General features: G+C 37.2%; 1 long non-coding RNA gene across 2 annotated transcripts in view; it reads right to left on the bottom strand.

Moving 5' to 3' along the window:
- LOC128652659 (uncharacterized) overlaps positions 1 to 16,057 on the bottom strand; it is a 76,535-nt gene extending 60,478 nt beyond the window's left edge. The window contains exon 1 of one of the 2 annotated variants that reach the window (XR_008401299.1): positions 16,031 to 16,057. This is a non-coding gene — a long non-coding RNA (uncharacterized LOC128652659). Of the gene's footprint in view, positions 1 to 8,930; positions 8,994 to 16,030 lie in introns of those variants that run through there. The other variant, XR_008401298.1, reaches the window with a different exon arrangement.
- Positions 16,058 to 16,297: the final 240 nt, after the last annotated feature.

Raw genomic sequence — 16,297 nt, forward strand, 5'->3', positions numbered from 1 at the left:
GATAGGTATAGAAATATGCATTTACAATAAAAAATAGATTGTTCTGTATGTGAAGAACATTGGAATGTGATATTTTCATAACTCCTATTTTTTTAATTTGCACTCTCCATTTAGTTCTAGGGGTAGAAGAGATTAATACGGTCGCAATAATTTGTCAGCACATGTCGGGTTTTGCTCATGCGTAAACTTTTTACATTCAACTTATAATATGAGCACCACCCAACGCATGCAAAAAGCCTCCGTCTAGCGTAGTTTACACTCGTAATCTAGTCCATAATGACTTAAACTACAGCTATGTTGGTGGCACAAATGGGTTTCGACCCTACTTCATGTGTTACTTGCACAAATAACTTAAATCATTGCTATTTTTTTACTGGCAAAAATTTGTTAAACCACTGTTATATGTTCTATTGGCACAAATGGATTAAAACAAAAATAAAAATAAAGTGATCACAAACAATGAAACAGTCACAATGAAAATAAAATAAAACATACAAATAGTCACCGAGATTACAAGTTGTGCGCTACACCCGGTGCATAAATAACGCTAAAAATTTAGCAAAACCGCACTTTCCATAGCGCTGCCTTTTCAAGTAACTGAAAAAGAGCAAATTCAAAAATATATATAAAAAAAAACTATTGGAATCACAATTCTTATATCAACATCACAATGGTAGGATTAAACCATACATATGTTAGATAATCCTCCAAATCACAAATATATTAGTAACAGACCAATACTGTTTGTTACCACAGAATATATACAGATGGTATCCCAAAATTAATAGTAGTAAGTAACTGTATATATAAAAATGATCTCTTTAACAAATATAGTGGATATATAATGATAATACAGAATATATAAAATAAAGTCCTTTTCAAATCCAAAATATTCTGTGCTGGCCGCCTCCTCCTCACCGACTGGTCCGGGTTATACTCTAAGAAGATAAGGAAGAACAGAGGGGTTGACAGCCACCAGAGGGCGCTACAGCAGAGTGCTATTGAGCGTAGGAAATGTAATTACAACGAGTAAAGCATTAGCTTTTGAGAGGATTTCTGAGTGTTCACAAAACCACTATGCACAGTGCAAGACAGACTTGGCACTTCAGTTTGTACATTGTGTGCCTGAGGCAGATCACATTCATTTGCAGAGGAGGTAGGGCTTACTTAGTAAATGTTTTTTATTTCTTTATGCAATTTTGGATTGTAACTTCAGTGTGGTAGTTGTATGGTGGGACCAGGGGGCCATAAAAACAATTTTTTTTTAGCATTTTGCATTAGCCATGTGCACAGCGGAAAAAAAAAGTTTCTGTTCGTTACGGCCGATTCAGATTTTTTAGAATTTAGTTTCGGGTCGATTCGAATTCGGAAACATTTGAATGTATTCGTTTCGGATTCATTTGGATTCAAATAAATTCGAATGTATTCGGATTTATTTGTTTCGGATTTGATTAGTAAATTCGGAAGTTCTGTATGTGTTATGATGATTCAGATGGTTTCAAGTTACATAAACAGAATTATTTCAGTGTTCTATCTCACTAAATCTCACTAAATTATATTTTTATACTGAATTATGATTAGTCCATGGCCATTCGAATGTTACGAATAAATCTAAACTAATTCAGATTTATTTGTTACAAATGCATTTGGATTAATTTAGTTTTGTTGCTAGGGTATTTCGAAAATTCGAATTAATTTGAATCTCTGAATTTGGTGAATTCGTCCTAATTTCGATTCAGAACAAAACGAAACACACGTCTAATATGCAGCACTGTATTTATGATTATTTGACAATACTGTAGAAATTCTATATTTAAAAACATGCAGAAATATTTCCTTCTCAATGCACAAATGGTAGGTGCCCTTTTGGCAGATATGGTTAATATATATATATATATATATATATATATATATATATATAATGTATAGACAGTTCACTGTGTTGTCTGCGCTCTTCCCGCAGTCCTGTGTAGTGAATGAAGCCCGGCACAATGGAGAGTGGGCGGGGGACACACCCCTGTTGAGATCCAATCAAAAGGCTGCCACTTCAGCCGTGTCTGCCACACACGCTCCAAACAGAGATAGAATACAAATACAGAGATGGCGCTCTGATAGAAAGGATGGTTGCTTTGAAAGTGCTATCAGCACAATGATAAAGTTCCAGGCAGCAGGGTATATAAAAAAATGAACTTTATTCCATAAGTTAAAAAGGACAAGACCAGGATGTCCTATACAGAGCCAGCAGTGACTCTAGCAATCAGGCAAGTGAGCAGATCCCCATGCATGCAACCATCCTTTCTATCAGAGCGCCATCTCTGTATTTATATTATATATATATATATATATATATATATATATTAAATCACATTCCAGTATACTGCCCCTTTAAGCAAGGACTTTCCAGATGCCAGAAGGCATTTCATCTAAGATTTTTACATCTGCATAAAATGTTATACTCTCCTGCTAAGATTGTTCAGTATTTGAAATGAGACAGGTTAACTTGCCACCGTTCAGTTTACACTACAACTGACTTAATTTTGAAATACATACAAGCAAGCCTAAATCCTGCATTTAACCAGATCTAATGGTATGAGACTGAGTACCACAGCTTATGGTTTCACCAAGACCATATAGAGTACAGCATTTTCAAAACCCATAAGTACAGCTAGCAGATTGGAACATTTGTACACCAGATTTGAAGTGGTGCTCTTGGTTGGGGAAAATGGGGGGAAAAAACCCCAAACATATGCCTTGCCAACCTTTCAAAAGTACTTTTCTTCATCTACCCATTCTGAAAGATCATTAATGTACAATTTTGAATTCACAGAAGTATTTTTGTTCGCACATTTACAAATATGATTCTTTAAAAAGTGATCTCTTAATTTCTGCTATTTTTATCTCTATGAGTGTGGATGTATTTTTGTTTTTTGTGTGTCTTTGTGCATTTTCTGTGGGTGTCTCTGTGAGTGTGTGTGTATATGTATGTATGTCTTTGTGTATTTTCTGTGGATGCCTCAATGAGGGTGCGTGCGTATGTCTTTGTGCATTTTCTGTGGGTGTCTCTGTGAGTGTGTGTGTGTATGTGTGTATGTCTTTGTGTATTTTCTGTGGATGCCTCAATGAGGGTGGGTGCGTATGTCTTTGTGTGGTTTCTGTGGATGTCTCTGTGAGGGTGTGTGTGTGTGTGTGTATGTATATCGCTATTTTCTGTGGATGCCTCTGTGGGGGTGGGTGTGTATGTCTTTATGTGTTTTCTGAGGATGTCTCTGTGAGGGTATGCGCATATGTATGTGTGTTTTCTGTGTGTGTGTGTATGTATGTCTGTGTCTTTTCTGTGGGTGTCTCTGTGAGGGTGTGTGCATATGTCTGTGTGTTTTCTGTGTGTGACTCTGTGATGGTGTGTGCATATGCCTGTGTATTTTCTGTGGGTATGTCTGTGAGGGTGTGTGCATATGTCTGTGTTTTCTGTGGGTGTTTCTGTCAGGGTGTGTGTATGTATATGTCTGTGCATTTTCTGTGGGTGTCTCTGTGAGGGTGTGTGTGTGTATATCTGTGTGTTTTCTGTGGATGTCTCAGTGAGGGTGTGTGTGTATGTATGTCTTTGTGTGTTTTCTGTGGGTGTCTCAGTGAGGGTGTGTGTGTATGTATGTATTTGTGTGTTTTCTGTGGGTGTCTCTATGTGTGTATGTCTTTGTGTGTTTTCTGTGGGTGTCTCTCTCTGTGTGTATGTATGTCTTTGTGTGTTTTCTTAGGCTGTCTCTGTTTTCTTGGGTGTATGTGAAAGTTTGTGTTTGTGTATGTGTCCATTGTCTGGTCCTTTTTAGGATATTTTGACCTTACTACTGATTATTCACATCTTTCTACAGACTTTGAGACTTTTCCGGAAGTCACCAATCCACCTTTAAATGTTTATTTAGGCAGTTCAGGTTCTTTCCTTTTAGCCACTGCATGCTGTTGTCATTATATAGCTGTCATCTTCCTTGACAAAAAGATAATCAGAACTGCATATTTTGTCTTGTAAATCTGCATTTTTGGCAAAACTGTAGTATACCTAATTACTTGTCAGGTCAATGTAAACAAGTGTTGAGTTTCTGTGTGAGTGTCTGTGTCTGAGTGTGTTTGTGCGTTTCTTTGCATGTCTGCTAGAGTGTCTATATGTGAATATTTATATGTGAGTGTGTGTTTCAGTGTACGAGTGTGTCTGTGTGTTTCTGTGTTTGTGTGTTACTACCTTTACAACATTTTCAAGTTTTACTACATTTAAGAATAAAGTGCATATACGTTTTAGTCACTTGGTCAAACATTGCACATGTCAAGAGGGGGAGCCCTGATCAATGGTTAAGTAAGGGGCTCAAAAATTTCTAGTCGCGGCCCTGTGTATAGGTATATATAGATAGGTATAGAAATATGCATTTACAATAAAAAATAGATTGTTCTGTATGTGAAGAACATTGGAATGTGATATTTTCATAACTCCTATTTTTTTAATTTGCACTCTCCATTGAGTTCTAGGGGTAGAAGAGATTAATACGGTCGCAATAATTTGTCAGCACATGTCGGGTTTTGCTCATGCGTAAACTTCTTACATTCAACTTATAATATGAGCACCACCCAACGCATGCAAAAAGCCTCCGTCTAGCGTAGTTTACACTCGTAATCTAGTCCATAATGACTTAAACTACAGCTATGTTGGTGGCACAAATGGGTTTCGACCCTACTTCATGTGTTACTTGCACAAATAACTTAAATCATTGCTATTTTTTTACTGGCAAAAATTAGTTAAACCACTGTTATATGTTCTATTGGCACAAATGGATTAAAACAAAAATAAAGATAAAGTGATCACAAACAATGAAACAGTCACAATGAAAATAAAATAAAACATACAAATAGTCACCGAGATTACAAGTTGTGCGCTACACCCGGTGCGTAAATAACGCAAAAAATTTAGCACTACCGCACTTTCCATAGCGCTGCCTTTTCAAGTAACTGAAAAACCTTATTTTGTTGTGCGTTAAGCTCCATACCGCACAAAAGCCAAGGCCTGACTTTTTTCTCCCATATACATCAATGGAGAAAAAGTATTAGAAAAAACTAACACCTGTGATTGCGGAATGGCGATCGCTATAACACAACCCCATTGATGTCTATGGGGAAAAGAAAGTTATGTAAAAACACCCTAACATAAACCCCTAGTCTAAATACCCTTAATCACTGGCCTCCAACACTAAATAAAGCTATTAACCCCTAAACCACCTGCATCGCTAACAACTAAAAAAAGTTATTAACCCCTAATCCGCCGCACCCCGACATTGCAAATACTAAACTAAACCTAATAGCCCCTAATCTGTCGCTGATTTGAACAGTCAATAGGATTTAAGCAGCTCTCATCCTACTGGCTGATTTGAATATTTCAGCCAATAGGAATGCAAGGTACCTCAAATATAAAAGGGGTACCTTGCATTCAATCTTCAATGTGCGTCAGAAGATCGCATGAAGAGGAGGTTCCGCGCTGGATGTCATCGTCGCCGCCGGTCCTGCTCAGCTCTGCACCGCCACAGCTCCGAACCACCGGGATGAAGATAAAAGATTCCCCCCCCCCCCCCGATGGATGAAGATGTCGCCATCTGGATGAAGACTTGCCGCCGCTTGGATCAAGATGGATGTCCGGACTTCAGGAACCATGAGTACATTTATTTATTTATTTTTGGGGTGTTTTTTTTTTTTTTAATGGCCGCAAAAGAGCTGAATGCCCATACAAATACCCCTTTAGAGGCAATAAGTAGCTTAGGGGTTTTTTTAGACTTAGGTTTACTTATTTTGGGGGTTGGTTGGGTGGGGGGTTTTACTGTTAGGGGTTACTTTGTATTTTTTTAGGTAAAAGAGCTTTTTACCTTAGGCAATGCCCTACAAAAGGCCCTTTTTAAGGGCTATTGGTAGTTTATTGATATAATATAGTTCAATGCTGTAACAAACAACAGAAATATAATTCAGCCAAGTTAGTACTTTTGTAGTATAGATGCTGCTGTAGCTCTAAGACAATAGCCCAAATCAGAAAACCTCTGGTAAAAACTGGAACTCTTCCAGACTTGAAACATTTATTAAAATAATAAAAACAATATCATCTGAAAAAATGTTGCTCAGAGTGTCACTGATAATAACCCCTGTCTCCAACTTAGAAGTCCAAACTCCAGTTTAACAGTCACTTTGTAAGCCCAGCTCTGTAGATCTAATATAAATAATCCTTCCCAATAACCTGCAGCAGATTTTCTTTTCTGCCTTGCTTCAGTGCATGGTGATTTTTATTCACAATTGTTTGGACAGATAGGTTAAATATTTGTAATATGACCTGGTCACAGGGAGGGGGCGCTAATATAAGAGCAAATTCAAAAATATATATAAAAAAAACTATTGGAATCACAATTCTTATATCAACATCACAATGGTAGGATTAAACCATACATATGTTAGATAATCCTCCAAATCACAAATATATTAGTAACAGACCAATACTGTTTGTTACCACAGAATATATACAGATGGTATCCCAAAATTAATAGTAGTAAGTAACTATATATAAAAATGATCTCTTTAACAAATATAGTGGATATATAATGATAATACAGAATATATAAAATAAAGTCCTTTTCAAATCCAAAATATTCTGTGCTGGCCGCCTCCTCCTCACCGACTGGTCCGGGTTATACTCTAAGAAGATAAGGAAGAACAGAGGGGTGCCTCATGTGTGGTATTGTCAAAAGTATATGAATGATATTCACAATCAAGCCAAATGGATACTCACATACTCCAAGAGCACACTTTTGTGCTGGTAGTGACAGGCTGTAGATTGGGACAGGTGTAACAGCTCACCCCCAATGGCATACAATTTCTTTGTGCTGCAATGCTAGAGGTGGAGTGAAATGCTAGAAAAGGGGTGAGTCATCAACTTGTGTGCTTAGTTTGTGTAAAATACATATGGTAGTTTGGGATGGAGCTTAGAGTGAGCTTTGCTTTTAACTAATGACTGAAGTTTCTGTTTATCAAAGCCTAGTAATGCCTGTGATCATATGTGTATCACATATATCTAGGGTTACGACCTCGGCCATGTTTTTCTGGACACTTATGAGTTAAAAATGCGGCAGGGTGTTCAGAGGGAAAATGAATTGTACCCCTGGACAGCAAACAAATAGCACTGCTCCCTGAATACCCTAAAAGTGTCCAGGAAAACATGGCCAAAGTGGCAACCCTACATATATCCTTTCTGTCTTTGTAAGTACTGCTTGTTTTGTGAGGAAAAATGTTTTCCTTTGTTAATTACTTCTGAATCATCTCTTCTCTATTATGAAAATATTGGATTTATTAATATGCACATTTTTTTCTACAATTTACCCTATGTGAACCCTATTTCAAATAATTTACAACAAATCAATCCCATTTTGGTTAAATATCATACAATATGGTACAGAAACAAATAAATATATATATATATATATATATATATATATATATATATATATATATATATATGTATATACCGGTATATATATAAATCAAAAAGAGAAAATAGTAACTCTTAATCCAGCACATTGGGATAGATAAAAATTAATAAAATTACCAGGATTAGTACCATCCTCAAGAAAACACAGGCAGATAGCAGGTCATGTTGTAAATCAGATTTATCTAAAATCAAAATTATAGCAAAAAAACAAAAACAAAAAAAACAGTGTACATATTATAAATTGTTGTGGCAACAAAATTAAATTAACTGAAAGTCCCATATAAGGATACCTTTGAGACAGAAGGAATTCAAAGAACAGGTAATATCATTCTAATAACAGAAGCGGATACATATTTACAATGATACACAGGGTCTTAAGTCGATCTTAAGTTAACCACCTGACCGCCATATTAGCTGCTGTGTAAGTAGCGATACCACAGAACACTGTGAAATTACCTGTCTTGTTTCATCTGATCCTAAGTCGATCTTAGGTTAACTGTGAACGTTGCTATATCTGCTGTTGTGGAAATTGAGATTAATAACAACGGAACTGTTCACGTTACCTGTCTTTCAAAATAGACTTTCACTATTTGCAGGATGTTTTACACTTTTGGAGACCTATGTATGGGACTTTATTGTCTCGAAAAGTAAACCAGGATTAAGTTTTTCATATATACCCTGGAATAGAAACAGTGTACATATTATAAATTGTTGTGGCAACAAAATTAAATTAACTAAAAGTCCCATATAATTCTGTGAATCGTATTAAGGAACCCTATATAGAGGCCTCTATTCCAGGGTATATATGAAAAACTTAATCCTGGTTTACTTTTCAAGACAATAAAGTCCCATACATAGGTCTCCAAAAGTGTAAAGCATCCTGCAAATAGTGAAAGTCTATTTTGAAAGACAGGTAACGTGAACAGTTCCGTTGTTATTAATCTCAATTTCCACAACAGCAGATATAGCAACGTTCACAGTTAACCTAAGATCGACTTAGGATCAGATGAAACAAGACAGGTAATTTCACAGTGTTCTGTGGTATCGCTACTTACACAGCAGCTAATATGGCGGTCAGGTGGTTAACTTAAGATCGACTTAAGACCTTGTGTATCATTGTAAATATGTATCCGTGTCATATATCCAGCCTTTCTATTAAAACATATGAGGTAATACCTACCCCTTTAAGAATCATGTAATGGAATATGGCAACTCCGAGGGACTCAAGCACTCTCAAGCTGCTTGATAATTGCATATGTTTGGTAAAGATTTACTGCTAAGATCGTTACCTTACTCCTATGTGAAAGCCTCACTAATTTACCTAAGAAATTGTAACCGTTACTTCAGTAGAGGTTACAGGAATAATCCCCTGTCAAATCTCATCTATAGAAAAGTCTTTTTACTCTCTTTGTCACTTATTCAATTCAAGTACCTTGCAGACGGAACGAACAATCTCTCTCACTAACTCCTGACATCATCAGCCAAGCAGTGTGAGGGACCGGAAGTTGGATATCGCTCCACGCTACAACACAGCTCCCTGCAGCGTTCCTCTGGAAACTCCTTACCGGATCTGAGAACCGCAGCTTCAGTAGCGCTGACTGAACACTCACCGGATTGCCTTGTCATGCAAGTGCTTGTTCTCTCAAAGATAAAAGCTATTAACAGAGACTGTTATATCTTGAAGATTGAATGCGTGTTAGAACTGCTAACTAATCCTTTTCATCTGTGTTCATATGGATTAACCTATTACTCTCTAACATCCTTACTGTCATCTGATATGATTTGGGAGTCTTTTGCTTAATTCATTTTCATTCATCGAATTATCATAACATACATACTGTTTGCCATTGAACTGATTCTAAAAATACCCACAAAGTGAAACTTTCATAAATACTGTTATTGAGCTTAAGCTGACAAAGCATACATGCCTCTTTATTACTTTGGTGAGTCTTTTCTGTCCAAGTATATACTACACTGAATACCTGTGACAATAAACTCACTACTATCTTTATTATTTCATATGTTATTCCTAAGAGGTATCAGTTTACATTTCCAATTGAAAACTGCATAAGTAGGAATAACTACACATATAAAATTCCTACTGCTAAATAAGAGGCTTAGGGTTATTGCAATCCGCTTCTGTTATTAAAGGGACAGTCTACACCCGTATTAACATTAGTCTATACCTTAGATCGAGTTCCTATTTTCCTAGCTCACCCCCTCTACCCTAATGAGTCTGCTTCACAAACTGAGGTATTCGAAATCAAAACTTTGATTCTAATCGTTAAAAATGGCAGACAAACTCCACCCATTCCCTTCTCCTCCTACCATGTACTCCCCTTCTCTTTGTATCTCATACTCGTTCACGTATAACCACCTACGTAATTACCTTGTAAACACGCATGCTCCTATTTACGGAAGTGATATAGAGGAAGTCCGTCTGTGCTGCAGGAAAATAACTAAGCCGAGTGTTTTTTCATTCCTTTTTTGTTTTTTTGGTTCCTCAGAAGGTGCGCATGCGCTAAACAACGAAAGCGCGATCCTGTTTTTTAATCAGTGATCAAATTTTGATTGGAGTGTTTTAAAGTATAGAGTCTATGATGTAGTTAATAGGCGGAGCTGGTCTGCCATTTATAACGATTAGAATCAGAGTTTTGATTATGAATAACTCCGTTTGTGAAGCAGACTCGTTACAGTAGAGGGGGTGAGTTAGGACAATCTGAACTTTATCTAACGTATAGGCTAATGTTAATACGGGTGTAGACTGTCCCTTTAAATGATATTACCTGTTCTTTGAATTCCTTCTGTCTCAAAAGGTATCCTTATATGGGACTTTCAGTTAATTTAATTTTGTTGCCACAACAATTTATAATATGTACACTGTTTTTGGTTTTTTTTGCTATAATTTTGATTTCAGATAAATCTGATTTACAACATGACCTGCTATCTGCCTGTGTTTTCTAGAGGATGGTACTAATCCTAGTAATTTTATTAATTTTTATCTATCCCAATGTGCTGGATTAAGAGTTACTATTTTCTCTTTTTGATTTATAACCAATTATTTAACTCTCCGTGCACAGGCGAAGGGGGAGAATTTGGGGGTTTACCCCATTAATCCTTACATTTTTGGGGAGAAATTATATATAAATGGAGTGCTGATATATTCTATCCTATATATATATATATATATATATATATATATATATATATATATATATATATATATATATATATATATAGTAAGAGAAATAAACTTCCCCTATGCTGTGTCTGTATAAACGCAGCCTGCCCCGGTGTCTCCAGTGCCGTACATAGTGGAAATTTCTCAAGTATGGTGGAACAGTTTTCTCCAGTTTCTGGGTTTTTCCTTGTCAGGAAAAGGCCTTACTCAGTGGAACTGCATGGGGCAAGGTGGTGACAATTTCTTTTCGCTGGAAAACCTGCCTCCATCACAATGGTTCACATAATGCTAGTAGAAAAAATAATCTCTGCACTCATTGAGCTCCTTGTAATGAGAAGAGCATTCTTAATAGACAATGGAGATCAACTGTTGTCTGTAGACATGCAACCCTACTATAAGGCACTATAAACAATGCAACTTTGGTTAGCTCCTTGCAGCCGGAGAATGCAGAATGCATTGCTTTGCTAGTTCATATGGTTTCCTTTAAAAGTCATAGCAGTTAAGACTTAAAACCTATCGGCTAGATTACGAGTTTTTGTCGGTAATGGTGTGCGTGGCTAACGCACAGTTTCAGCTCACCGCTCATCTAAAGTAACGCTGGTATTATGTTTTTTTTAAACCAGGCGTTAGCCGCAAAAGGTGAGTGTAGAGCAGAATTTAGCTCCACATCTCACCTCAATACCAGCGCTGCTTACGGTAGCGGTGAGCTGGCTAAATGTGCTCATGCGCGATTTCCCCATAGGAATCAATGGGGCAGAGCCGGCTGAAAAAAAAACTAACACCTGCAAAAAAGCAGCGTAAAGCTCCTAACGCAGCCTTATTAATTCCTATGGGGAAACAAAAGTTATGTCTACATCTAACACCCTAACATGAACCCCGAGTCTAAACACCCCTAATCTTACACTTATTAACCCCTAATCTGCCGCCCCCGACATCGCTGACACCTACATTATATTATTAACATAAATAAAAAGAGAGAAGAGCTCAACCTGGGAACGAACAATAGCATAATAGCTTGTTCTATGGCTAGTTTCCACCCTAGAAGCAGCCTCTTTTTGCTCAATATGTTCCTTTCACAGAGAAGAACTTTCCTGTAGCATATCAGTCTGGTCCTGACTTCACAGTACAGTCCAGCACCGAAAAAACAGGCAATCCCCCTCTGAACGAGAGAAACGGCAAAACCCCAGATGTACGTTTCGGCCTATTGTGGGCCTCGTCAGTGAGGTGCAGCCATATCCCTCTGGGCACACTGAGCAACGGATCCACGTCTGGATTCCCGCATCACACTTAGGGAGACTTCCATAAGTGTCATAATTTGCATAAATAAAAAGAGAGAAGCGCTTAACCTGGGAATGAACAATAGCATAATAGCTTGTTCTATGGCTAGTTACCACCCTAGAAGCAGCCTCTTTTTGCTCAATATGTGCCTTTCACAGGGAAGAACTTTCTTGTAGCATATCAGTCTGGTCCTGACTTCACAGTACAGTCCAGCACCGAAATACCAGGCAATCCCCCTCTGAACGAGAAAAACGGCAAAACCCCAGACGTACGTTTCGGCCTATTGTGGGCCTCGTCAGTGAGGTGCAGCCATATTCCTCTAGGCACACTGAGCAATGGGTCCATGTTTTTTCTTTTATTATTATTTATGCAAATTATATTATTAACCCCTAATCTGCCGCTCTGGACTCCGCCGCCACCTACATTATCCCTATGAACCCCTAATCTGCTGCCCCCAACATTGCCGACACCTACTTTTTATTTATTAACCCCTACTCCACCACCCACAATGTCGCCGCCACCTAACTACACTTATTAACCCCTAATCTGCTGCAGCCAATGTCATCGCCACTATAATAAAGTTATTAACCCCTAATTCTAAGTCTAACCCTAACACTAACACCCCCTAACTTAAATATAATTTAAATACATCTAAAAAAATACTATTATTAACTACATTTTTCCTATTTAAAACTAAATGCTTACCTATAAAATAAACCCTAAGAGAGCTACAATATAACTAATAGTTACATTGTAGCCATCTTAGGATTTATTTTTATTTTACAGGCAACTTTGTATTTATTTTAACTAGGTACAATAGTTATTAAATAGTTATTAACTATTTAATAACTACCTAGTTAAAATAAGTACACATTTACCTGTAAAATAAACCCTAACCTAAGTTACAATTACACCTAACACTACATTATAATTAAATTAATTACCTAAACGAACTACAATTAATTACAATTAAATTAAATAAACTAAAGTACGAAAAAAACACTAAATTACAGAAAATAATAAAATAATTAGAATTTTTTTAAACTAATTACACCTAATCTAATCCGCCTAATAAAATAAAAAAGCCCTCCAAAATAAAAAAATCCCTACCCTATACTAAATTACAAATAGCCCTTAAAAGGGCCTTTTGCGGGGCATTGCGCCAAAGTAATCAGCTATATTACCTGTAAAAAAAAAAAGACAATACCCCCCAACATTACCACCCACCACCCACACACCCAACCCTACTCTAAAACCCACCCAAAACCCCCTTAATAAAACTTAACACTACCACCTTGAAGATCACCCTACCTTGAGATGTCTTCACCAACCGGGCAGAAGTGGTCCTCCAGATGTCCAGAAGTCTTCATCCGATCTGGGCAGAAGAGAACCCCCAGACGGGCAGAAGTCTTCATCCAGGCGGCATCTTCTATCTTCATCCATCTGGAGAGGAGCGGGTCCATCTTCAAGCCATCCGACGCGGAGCATCCTCTTCCATCTGACGACTAACACTAAATAACGGTACCTTTAAGTGACGTCATCGAAGATGGCATCCCTTCAATTCCGATTGGCTGATAGAATTCTATCAGCCAATCGGAATAAAGGTAGAAAAAAAATCTATTGGCTGATCCAATCAGCCAATAGGATTGAGCTTGCATTCTATTGGCTGTTCCAGTCAGCCAATAGAATGCAAGCTCAATCCTATTGACTGATTGGATCAGCCAATAGGATTGAACTTCAATCCTATTGGTTGATTGCATCAGCCAATAGGATTTTTTCTACCTTAATTCCAATTGAATAGAATTCTATCAGCCAATCGGAATTGAGGGGACGCCATCTTGGATGACGTCACTTAAAGGTACCATCATTTAGTGTTAGTCGTCGGATGGAAGAGGATGCTCCGCGTCGGATGGCTTGAGGATGGACCCGCTCCGCTCTGGATGGATGAAGATAGAAGATGCCGTCTGGATGAAGACTTCTGCCCATCTGGAGTTCCTCTTCTGATGGATCAGATGAAGACTTCTGGCCGTCTGGAGGACCACTTCTGCCCGGTTGGGTGAAGACGTCTCAATGTAGGGTGATCTTCAAGGGGGTAGTTTTAGGTTTTATTAAGGGGGGATTGGGTGGGTTTTAGAGTAGGGTTGGGTGTGTGGGTAGTGGGTTGTAATGTTGGGGGGTATTGTCTTTTTTTTTAACAGGTAATAGAGCTGATTACTTTGGGGCAATGCCCCGCAAAAGGCCCTTTTAAGGGCTATTTGTAATTTAGTATAGGGCAGGGATTTTTTTTTTATTTTGGGGGGCTTTTTATTTTATTAGGGGGATTAGATTAGGTGTAATTAGTTTATTTTTTTTTAAATTATTTTATTATTTTTTAGTGTTTTTATATCCGTACTTTAGTTTATTTAATTTAATTGTAATTCATTGTAGTTAGTTTAGGTAATTATTTGAATTATAGTGTAGTGTTAGGTGTAATTGTATCTTAGGTTGGGGTTTATTTTACAGATAAATGTATAATTATTTTAACTAGGTAGTTATTAAATAGTTAATAACTCTTTAATAACTATTGTACCTAGTTAAAATAAATGGGGTTAAAATAGCTTCTAGTATTTGTAGGAATGTTAGCAGTGGGGGCTGGTTACATTGCCCTGCTCTATAGAATTCAGGCCAGAGTGAGGTGTGAGATTTTGCACTTCAGGCTGCATTGTAGATAACAGATAAGAAAGCATGCAGGGGTTTTAAAACCAATGTATTTTAGTAAAATAGACTTCATCAATTAGTTTTTCCTGTGTTTAGAAATGAAATCTGAGCATTGCTAAATGGATGATGAAATCCAAAACCCAATTTGTGCATGGGTTGAGTCTGTGATGTTCAGCTAAAGGTATCTCTTTCTGGTAGTAAGATGGTCCGGTGGGAGTATATTTCCATCTCACTTTAGTAATGTCATCTGTTCAATTTTTATGAGTCTAGTTGTGTGTTATGTGGAGTCGGTATTGGTCCTTGAAATAATTATGATGAATTTTGAATGTAAGAAGGTTAAAATTAAGATAAATCCAGAAGAGGTCAGGAACCTGAGGAAAGTGTGGCAGCCAGCAGCGGCGCCTCCCCTACCAATAAATGTAGGTAGGTGTCTGCGATGTTAGGGACGGCAGATTAGTGGTTAATAAAATGTAACTAATATTTGTGAGGTGAGAGTGCGGCGGTTTAGGGGTTAATATATTTATTGAAGTGGTGTCGATGTCCGGTCGGCGGATTAGGGGTTAAAAAAATTATTTAAGTGTTTGCGATGTGGGGGGCCTCGGTTTAGGGGTTTATAGGTAGTTAATTGGTGTTAGTGTACTTTTTATCACTTTAGTTAAGAGTTTTATGTTACGGGGTTAGCCCATAAAACTCCTAACTACTGACTTTTAAAAGCGGTAAGAGTCATGACAGGAGAGGGTGTACCGCTCACTTTTTCAAAGACTCGTAATACCGGCGTTAGGCAAATCCCATTAAAAAGATAGGATATGCAAAGTGGATTTGCGGTATGCTCGAGTCGCGGAAAAAAAGTGAGCGGTACACCTGTACCTGCCAGACTCGTAATACCAGCGGGCGTTAAAAAAGCAGCGTTGGGACTTTTTAAGGCTAACGCAAGACTCGTAATCTAGGCGTATGTTATTTATGTCCAAAAAAGGTCATAAACCTGCAGATGGAGTTAGCAGCCATCAGGAACTGTCATTATTTAATGACTCACTAGAGCAAGAATACTATAACAGTAGAGATATAAGAATGATACATTCACAAAAATAAAACTGATATGATATTTCTCCTGTCAATAGCTATTTTTATAGTGGCTTTGCATATGTTCTATTATTTAGTTGATATGCATAAGGAAACAGTAAATGTTAAAATATAAAGCAGATTAAATAATAAGAATTTTTTTCACTGGCCTTGAAAACTTCTAGGCTATTAAACACCTGTGATACAATACATTTAAATTCCTGTAACAATGCAATAATATTCTATGTTTCCATGATTTAATTAAACAAAATTGCTTTTTTAAAACATAAGAAAACATGAAAATTTGTAGCACTTACCAAACTGATGTTTTTTGTGTGTGTGTTGGCAGCACAGGGTTGTTTAGTAATCATGTTATATTTGAACTCCTCCTTTTACACATTTTTAACCAATAAACTTCATTAACCAAAGTTCAGAGACAACAGAATGTTCAGAATGTTGCTAAATGTTATTAGGCAACAACTGCAAACATCCAAGAATAGCTAATAGGTTAAAAGTCAAAATTACAGCTGTTTGAATCTACAGAAGATACAATTAAACATTTGCTTGTAACATAGATACAGGCA

This window comes from Bombina bombina, chromosome 1 (genome assembly GCF_027579735.1).
Source record: "Bombina bombina isolate aBomBom1 chromosome 1, aBomBom1.pri, whole genome shotgun sequence".
In the NCBI taxonomy this organism is placed as follows: domain Eukaryota; kingdom Metazoa; phylum Chordata; class Amphibia; order Anura; family Bombinatoridae; genus Bombina; species Bombina bombina.